The sequence below is a fragment of the Balaenoptera borealis genome (genome assembly GCF_965194805.1).
Source record: "Balaenoptera borealis genome assembly, contig: HAP1_SCAFFOLD_1964, whole genome shotgun sequence".
NCBI lineage: Eukaryota > Metazoa > Chordata > Mammalia > Artiodactyla > Balaenopteridae > Balaenoptera > Balaenoptera borealis.
This window is the reverse complement of record NW_028122297.1, coordinates 1-9594: the sequence shown is the minus strand read 5'-3', so window position 1 is coordinate 9594 and position 9594 is coordinate 1. Positions and strand designations below refer to the sequence as shown.

The window sequence follows — 9594 nt, the reverse complement described above, 5'->3', positions numbered from 1 at the left end:
ACAGTGCCTTTTTCACAGACCCTTTTGAACGTTTCTCCACAGAATCCAACAGCTCAAGTTAGTTCATGACGCTTCAAGGTCAACAATCGTCAAGAGAAAAACATGCAATATGTCTTACAATGTTGGATTCCTTACAAACAGGACAAGGAGATAACCATGTAGACAAAACCAGAGCATTTGAAAACATCTGTATTCTACAAACACACCAGTGAATGCTATAAATAAGGTACTATGACATAAAACAAAATGAAAACTAGATGTGAGACTGTTCTCTTCAGTGTACAGACTTCATGGCAGTTGCTGCACACTATCTAGCTACTTAGATCTTTAACTCTCTGTTCTGTTAATACCAAATGAGGCCCAAGTGTGTCAACCTGTTTCCCACAGAAACCAAAAAGTCTACATGCATCTCTTTTCTCCTGTGCCCTTTCACCTTACCTGCTCCCAATTCTCCACCAACGTCCTCCTCTTTCTCTAATTATTCTCCTCTTCATTTTGCTTGGCCTTGCCCCCAAGCATGCAAGACAGAGAGTCCTAGAGGTCCAAGATTCTAGAGTGGCTGTTTGCAAGGCGGAGGAGATTACAGTAACTGCCACACTGTATATACTTCTGTGCAAAGAAAAAGGGACAGTGTTCAGAATGTCTCTCACATATAACAAGAGCTGGAGATGGCAGGATACCTGTGTGGCCCAAGGAACTAGAGCTAGCAAATTATGGGCCAAACAATTGCAACCAAAGGCTGGAAGAGGAAAGGTCTGCAACCAGCTCTGTCTCCTAGCTCTCTGGTATTTGCTGCCAACGGGCAGAGTCTATTTCGTGAAGCATCAAGCACTGAAAAGAAGACTCCTGCTGCTGGAAGGTGACAGGAAGTAACGTCCAATGCAAGATCAAGGCTTGTCCTCGAAGCAATGCCCATAATGGAAGAAAAAAAAAAAAGAGAAAGCGGAAGAGAAATGTTAAGTCGCAAGTCCAACCTGGCCCCCAGCCTAGCCCAGCCCAAGGAAGGTAGGAGTCAAGGAGAAGAAACTAAAAGAGAAGAGCCTTGGACCACAACATTCTCCACAAGGTACACTCAAGAAACTTCACCCTACTCTTGAACCAAGTTACAAAGAGAGCTTCTTAATCCCTACTTTGGCTCCTTAAAAGCTGCTATCAGTTCACTCATTAGACACATCTGATTTCAGAACAACTGTAATAGTTCAAACTAGATGGCTCTTTCCTTCCTAAGGATTATTAATTAAATAAGATCTATATAGCTCTAAGTATATGATACATAAAATAGAATACTCTGTAGAATATAAGTAACTCTTAGTTCAGTGTATTAATGAACGTCTGTAAGAAATGTTGCAATGATTTCCCTAATGGAAGAGCCTGGGGGAGGTAAATCTGTCTTCTAGGATTTCCTCCTCCCCAAAGCTCAGAAACTCAGGTGTTGTTTTAGCTCTCCTACACTCTCTTCACCCAAGCCCGCCTTCCTGTTGGGGATCGGACCTCCCTATTGGCTCTCTCATACCTTTCAACTGCCTGCTTTGTGACATCACTCTCCTCCCAAACCTACTACCACTTGGTAGAGCCTTGGGGTTTCCGTGGAGCTGTTTGGACCAGTAACCAGTGACCTCTGTACTGGACACGTGCGCCGTTCAGCTGCAGCCACTCAGACATCCTCTAGTGTTGTCTCCTCATCCCTTGTACCTGCAGTGGATGCTTCCTCTTCTCTGACCATGTCAGGTAAGAAAAGAAACTTTGGAAAGTTTTGCGTTCGATTTCTTTTGCCCCTAAATTGAGTAGGAGATTCAAAATAGCATGGAATAATGAGGGAAAGTATTGAACTACAAGTCTGGAGACCTAATTTCACTTTTGACTTTGACGTTTACTATCTGTGTGACTTTGGACAAATCACTGGCTGTCTCACAAAGCCTGTTGCTTTCCTTAACTGTTACGTTAGGATACCACATTGGGTTGATCACTCTGATCCCCTTCTTTTCCAGTATTGAGCCTTAAAGGGTACCCATGTAGAAAACGAAATCAGACACTTCTCAAGAGTGTTTCAACAGAAACACAGAAAAGCCAGGGGACATAGAAAACTAGCAATATATACCAAGATGTTTCATCTCTAATGGTCTCCCTCCACTAGGATTTCGACTAGTTGAAAAGAGAGAATAGGGAGAGAGGATGGAGAGTACTGGGCTCTACAGGGAGGCACAGAGTCGAGCGTAAGGAAGTTTAGGACGGTTTTCATTAGCACAGGCCAACAGGCACCAAGAGATGGGAGAAAATGTAAGAATGAAGAGGGAAAGCATAGAGGAGCTCTCAAGAAAAACGGAGTTTGCAATGGAATGCTGATGGGAACCAAAGATTTTCAATTAAAGCAGAAACAGCACAGAGGGAAACCTGCTCAGAGCAGGGCAAAACCAAGTTGATGGTAGCAAACCCTTACATTAACAGACTAAGAAGGAAAGTAAGGCCAGAACAGGGGATCACCGGGAAAGGCAGCTTATCAGAAAAGTCATACTCCGTTTTCTTTCTTTTATTGCCTCTCTGAATACAGTTGGCCACTTGACAGTTTTGAATATAAACATTTTAGAAATACGTTTTAGAAATGATGCCTCCTATAAACAAGCAACCACAGTGGTTATCTAGGGGGCTGCTTTTCAGTGTTTTATTCTTTCTAATTTTTAAACTAGGTAGACATTTCACCAATTCAACATTTTAAGTGATATCTTCTAAATTGAATCAGAAGGACTATTTTCCTTGGTGTGATATGTAGGTTCTAAGGCAAGGCTGCTTTTCATTTTTACAGTTATTTCCTTCCTAACACAGAGAGCACATTGATCAACAGCCATCGTTCGCTTGTAGAGCTTAGCTACCGAAGAAGAAGAAGAAGAAGAAAAAGTCAAGCCCCACATCTCTAATTCCCCCCACTTAGGGAATTCCCTGGCGGTCCAGTGCTTAGGACTCGGTGCTTTCACGGCCAGGGCCACGCGGCGCGGCCAAAGAAACAAAACAAACAAACATCCACGTTTATCGAAAACCATATTGTGGAGTCCTGTGGATTTTCTTACATTTGAAAATCTTTTTTAATTGGATTCTAGGCATGATGGTTTTTTGAGGTTTTGGGATGCCATCTTCTTGGATGCTGAAGATGATTCTAATCTAAGTTCTAGGATAAATCCAAAAACCTTCCTGATACATTTTAAGCTTCCTTTCTGCTTATTATATAAGCTATATTCATTGAAATATATATTTCTCCTAGGCTTAATACCTCTTACTTGCTGGGTAAAAATATGAAGGAGCACAATAATGAAACTCTTTTACACTTATTATTTTGCTGTCTGCTTCGTACCGGTTTTCATTGAAATACTTGTCTATATGTGTTGTGGCTACCTATACATGCACATTTATTGCATTCTGTTGCTTGTTATGCATTTTTTACTGACATACCTTCTCTGTCTGTATGCATTGGCTAGGAATTCATTCACCTCTATCACCTCCATCGTGTCTTCTGGTTAATAGTATTCACTAAAATAGAGTGGGCAAAATTCACTTTCATAATATTGCATGGATGGTACAGAATGCCATTTGTTAGTAAATTCATTAGGCTTCGATACTTGCCACATACCCCAGTTTTCATTAATATCTATGGATTTCTTTTTCGTTAACGTAATATGCTTGTCATGATTTTTCTTTGTCTTTCTAGAACTTATTGTATCTTCCTCCATATAAATCATACGCAACAGATCAGCTTATTCATCTATTAATTATTACTGCTATTATTATTGGTGGTGGTGTTATAACCACTTTACAGGTGAGGAATCTGAAGTAATCAGATAACTTTTCCCTTTCCAAAAGCACTTAAGAAATCCACTTTCGGGTAATCATTTTGAGGTAGGATGAGAAACCGGGCTTGAAGAGGGCAAAAATGACTCTTTCAATTCACCAGTTGGACTGAGCTGTACGTCACCTCTAGGTAATAGCGTGGGAACTGCACAAGCAAAGGGAGACACTGAAGACGACAATGGTAATAGCCGTACTGTTTTCTAATGGACAAAAAAAATGCCTATATTATAAGTTCTATTTCTCCTGCTTTCTGGCAGTATCATGCTCAGAGTGGAGTCCTGGCAAGGAAGTCAGGATACTTAGGTTCTGAAACCTGGTAATGATACTAACATAATGAGAGAACTTGAACAAGTCAACCCGACCTCTCTGAGCCTCAGTTTCCTTACTCACGAAATGAGACTGAGAACATCGAAGTTCTCTAAGGGCCTCCTAGTTCTAAAATGCTTCCAGTCTAGGAAATAGCATAGAAGTCAATACGAGTGCAGGCTGAAGGGAAAGACAGGGCAGGGAGAAGGTTGCTTCCAGCCTAGAGAACAATCTCTGAACCACACCACTTGGCTCTTCTGCCCGTCTGTGCCCAAGATGGGAGCACAGGCAGTTAATAGAGAAGAGTGGAAAACTGCTCAGTCCTTACAGCCATCATCAACTGTCTGATTTTGGGTTTCTCAGGAAGTAGTGATAGTAGAGGTGTCCTGATAGCAAGAACCTTCAGATGATGCCGTTCCTCAAACGTAGTGAGAATTTCTCAACCTCCCTGAGTTTTTCATGACCCTCTTGTTCTTACAGAAAATTTCCAACATCCATCTCTACTTGGAACTCTAGATTCTCTGCAGCATTCTCCTCCTGTGGTGAGCAATGCAACTTCCCTAACACGAAGTGTCTGCAACTTCTCCAGAGTCTCTGCCCCTGCCGTCAGTTCGGCATCGGCTACTGGTACCCCTTTCCAGACACTCATGGGTAGTGCCTACCTTTACCAACATTCTAGCACGACTATGTTACCTGGAGTTACGGACCACAGCCAGATCTCCACTTCAGCTGCTTCCTATCCAGGTGTTCTTGAGTGGGACATCACAGCAAGCACTGAAAAGAATTCTTCTTCACTCGGAGACTTTACTCTGGCACTCACTGACCGGCATACAGCTGCTTCCTCCATGTTTCTGGCAGCCCAGTATGATAAAACTTCAGACGCCAATAACATGGTCCCTCTACATCCATCGCTTTCTGCCAGCCTTGCTCAGGGAACACCATGTCAGATTCCAAATCAGGGGCAGAGCCACCTGTCACTTACCTACCAGGAAGGAAGCCAGGTATATTACTATAACCAAGGCACACTGGGGTCTTTACTGTATGGAGAACTTGGCTCCTGCCCGCAATCCTATGGCTCTGTGTCATACACAGGAAGTAGGGCCTCTGTGCAACCAGAAATGGGAATGGGACTGAAGGAGATTCAGCCCACAAATATCCGACCACCAGCTTCCACCTCTGCAATCTGCCACCCTGTGTCTGCTCAACGCATCACAGAAACAAGTTTTCAAGGTGAGTACACAAACGGCAGAGAAAGTTGAAGAATGAGGTCGGCATTCAAAAATGGGGTCAAATCGACAGCTGGGAAGGGGTGTAGAGGCAGGTAGAATTTAGATCCTGAGCCTTTAATAACCACTACCTTCGCTCAGTGCCCTCTGTTTTTAGACTCTATATGAGAACACCTAGGGCTTCCCTGGTGGCGCCGTGGTTAAGAATCCGCCTGCCAATGCAATGCGGGGGACACGGGTTCGAGCCCTGGTCTGCGAAGATCCCACATGCCGTGCAGCAACTAAGCGCATGTGCCACAACGACGGAGCCTGCATTCTAGAGCCCGTGAGCCTCAACTACCGAAGCCCACGTGCCTACAGCCCATGCTCCGCAACAAGAGAAGCCACCGCGATGAGAAGCCCGCACACCGCAACCGAGAGTAGCCCCCGCTAGCCGCCAACTAGAGAAAGCCCGTGCACAGCAATGAGAGACCCAGTGCAGCCAAAAACATAAATACGTAGAATAAATAAGTTCAAACAGTAAATAAATACATAAACATAAATTACAAAAAAAAGAACACCTAATGCAGGTGGGAAGGTGGGAGGGCCACTGTAGAGGTCATCTATGCTACATGTACAAGAACGCCGAGAGCACACCAATCGGTACCACACTTTTCACTGCTGTAGCCGATCGTTCCCCCTGTACTGCCACACTGTAGCACTCCCTTCCCTCATCTACTGCTATAGTCTCTTCGGAAGGTGTTTCAGAACTCTTGTTATGTGAGTGCCAGTTGAACTGTCCTCACTTCCTTCATTTATACCAGGATTGAAGACCTTGTGGTCCGAGATCCTGTCCAGAGAGCAAGCAGGCTAAGACTCTGTCTTTGTTGATGTGTTTCATCAGCAAGGGCTCTACCCCCTCTCCTAGTTCATGGTGTGACGTGTTCTTGGCCTCTCGGGAAAGTGGGGAGAATGGAAAGGACCCTATATGAGAATGCTAGGCTTTGTAAAACATTTCAGGTTTTTAAAAATAAGACTCATTTTGTATTGGACTTATAACAGTCCTATGAAATACAAAGCGAGCCGAGAATCAGTGACAGGAAAGGCTCACCAGTAAGAATTACAACAGTCACCGCTTACCTCGTAGCATAGGGCACTGTCCGTGATCCTTAAGAAGAGTTAGTAGAAATGCCTTGCCCATCTTGCCCCTGAACCCCTTGAAAGGTACATGACTGCTGTGTTGGTGTTTAGGGGGAGCATCTCACTTACCAGGGACTGACTTCTCCCTTGATCCCTTTGTAGGGATGGAGACCTCCCCCCTGGTGATGAAAAATTCCCTGGGATTGCAACCTCCAAGCCAGACGTTTTGTGTGACACAAAGTCAAGAACTCCCCAAGTCCTGCAGTAGCAGAAACAGCCACATACTTGAGAGTAACCCACCATCTGAACTTGGGGACATTTCAGTGACAGCTCCAGTCCAGAGTGCCAGGCGTCTCCTGGCCCTGCCTCCAGCTCCAAGCCAGGGACAAATAGAGAGTAAGCACGTGGATGATATCAAAACCAAGCTTTCAAAGCCTCTGGATGCCTACCAGATCCCAACAGAGAACCAAGATCCTCCACTACTCCCTTTAGGAATCCCTGATATTCACCAGCCGCTGGCCTGCACCGATCCCCTCAGCCAAGAGGAGCAGCCTGGTTCTGAAAATGCTGATCTGGGAGAGAACAGCCGGAGTCGTCAGGACCTAGGGACACTTGAAAATGGGATTGAACCTAGCAGTGGTCTTGCAGACATTACTACACTGGCGGAGGATATTCACCTTCCCCAGCTCTTTAATCCTTTGAAAGATCTTGATCAATCCCAAGGTCCCAACGTGATCAAAGCTAAAGACACCAGAGCCATTAAGGTGAATCAGGTGCAGGAAAAGCCAAGTGTCATAAAGGTTCCCTCTGATCAACCCAGGAAGAACAAACAGAAAGCCTCTGAGCCTATCAGTGGCGCTCCCAAGGCCAAAATCCAGCCAAAGAATCCAGAGTGCCTGTTAGGGGGAGAAGTGGTTATATGCCACGCTGCAGTCAGTGACAGGGCTCCTGTGAACACGGCCAAGCACTCTCAAGGCAAACCTCAGAAAGCTGCATCCAGAAAGATCAGCAAAACTAAGAGCCACGGGCAGGAAAAGACCAAAAGGACCAGAGGGAGAAACAAGGCTGAGGAGAACAAGCAGTCAGGGAACAAAGTCAAGGCAGAAGAGAAGCCAGCAATCCCCCACACGAAGCGAAAGGAACACCAAACTGAGCTTCTCCAACAGAGCTTTCAAAAGCCTCGAACCTCCCTTGGCGTGCGCATGCTGGAGTCTGTGAAGGTTCTTCATGCGCTGGGGAAGAAGAATGAGACGAAAACTGGGCGCTCTTCCTGTCGGCTCTTGGGAAAGTCAAGCAACCCCAAAGACCCCCAGCCACCCCCAGCTATCCAGCCATGGCGGCATACCCCACGTGAGGGGAAGGGTCCTGAGAAAACGCAAGTCCAAGCCCAGAAACCAGACAGCAGTGCTGAAACAGAGTGTCCGTCTCCAGCCCAGTATGAGCGGCCTCCTCCTGGGAAGGTCAAGTTGATACCTCTGCCTTTTTCTGCCTGGGACAAGCCTCAAGCTCGACCCGCTCCTCGGAGGCCACAGTCTCTGGCCTCACATCGGCCTGCTGGGGCTTACCGTGCCCAGCCTGGTTCTACTGACTCAGCTCAACCTGCTGCAGCCAATTCATCCCAGCCAGCTCCTGCCTCTTTGCCAGGCCCCGCCAAACCAGCTCAGCCAACTGTGACCAACCCAACCCAACCGGCTTGGCCCAACCATACCCAGCCTCGTGTCCCTCAGTCTGCTGCTCCTAGGCCTGCACCCTCCAAAACTTCATCTGGCGCTCCTCTCCAGCGGGAGCCTGTTCCCCCTGCTGTGAATAAGCGCCAGTCCCCACCCAAGCTCCAAACCCACTTTCTACTCCAAGACTTCAGCAAGCAACGAGTTCCATGGAGGGAACCCAACGTGCCTGAGCCAGTCATGTCAAAGCCCATCGAACAAGAGCAGAGGCCAGAGCGAGAGGCCATGAAGAGGCGGGCTCAACAACAACGGGAGAATGCTGCCAGATACACCTCTTCGGGCAAGCTGCAATTTTTCACCGAGAGGGAAAACGAAATGGAAATTGCCGACTACTACGGATACGTCAAGTGAGAGCTGCTAGGATTCTTGGTGCCACCTTGGCTACCAGCTGTTCTTCCATACACAGGTAAGACAGGTATAGAACTGAATAAGTAAATGGAATACAATTAATAGACGAGTAACAAACCTTTCGAATTTTCAGATGCTGCTAACTGGGGCGTGAGAAAGGAAGGACTGAAAGTTGGATGGGAGAATGAAGGAAAGGGGTAAAAACTGAGCAAAGAGGAAGGAACTTGGCCCAGGGCTAGGAAGGCCAAAAGAGACGTATGGATTTAGGAAAGGAAGCAGGAGCGAGGATGAAATGGCAGAAGTAAAAAGCAGGGTCAGAGGTCTGGGTTGAAAGAACACAATTGGAGTAGAGTTGAAGGTGACAGAAGATGAGTCTAGGTTTACTAGGAGAAATAGAAAAAGTCTCTCGGGGACGCTGGCCTTAAGTCTCACAACCACCAGATAGGTATTTCAGAAAACAAGAGGTTCAGGACACATCTCTGAAAGGTCTGAGTTGCCTTATTCAGGTGTGACTGTAGTGGGGGAATAGGGAAATCTACCAGAGAAGTGGCTAGGGCTCAGAGTTATCCTAGGGGCAGCTGACGACAGGGGCAGAGCCAAGGGAACTGCTGGATCAGGAGGCCCACGAACAAAGCAGGGGCATAGCCGCCTGTCACTTCCCTGCCAGGAAGGAAGCCAGGTATATTACTGTAACCAAGGCACACTGGGGTCTTTACTGTATGGAGAACTTGGCTCCTGCCCGCAATCCTACGGCTCGGCGTCACACACAGGAAGTAGGGCCTCTGGGCAACCAGAAATGGGAATGGGACTGAAGGAGATTCAGCCCACAAATATCCGACCACCAGCTTCCACCTCTGCAGTCTGCCACCCTGTGTCTGCTCAACGCATCACAGAAACAAGTTTTCAAGGTGAGTATACAGACGGCAGAGAAAAGTTGAACAATGAGGTCAGCATTCAAAAATGGGGTCAAATCGACAGCTGGGAAGGGGTGTAGAGACAGGTAGAATTTAGATCCTGAGCCTTTAATAACC

At 46.4% G+C, this 9594-nt stretch overlaps 1 pseudogene across 1 annotated transcript; it reads left to right on the top strand.

The window, feature by feature from the left end:
• Positions 1-1644: 1644 nt before the first annotated feature.
• Positions 1645-8566, top strand: LOC309622265 (uncharacterized protein C2orf78 pseudogene; annotated as a pseudogene). The gene is made up of 3 exons: positions 1645-1728; positions 4624-5373; positions 6651-8566. The product of its transcript is annotated as an uncharacterized protein C2orf78 pseudogene (transcript).
• The last annotated feature ends 1028 nt before the right edge of the window (positions 8567-9594 follow it).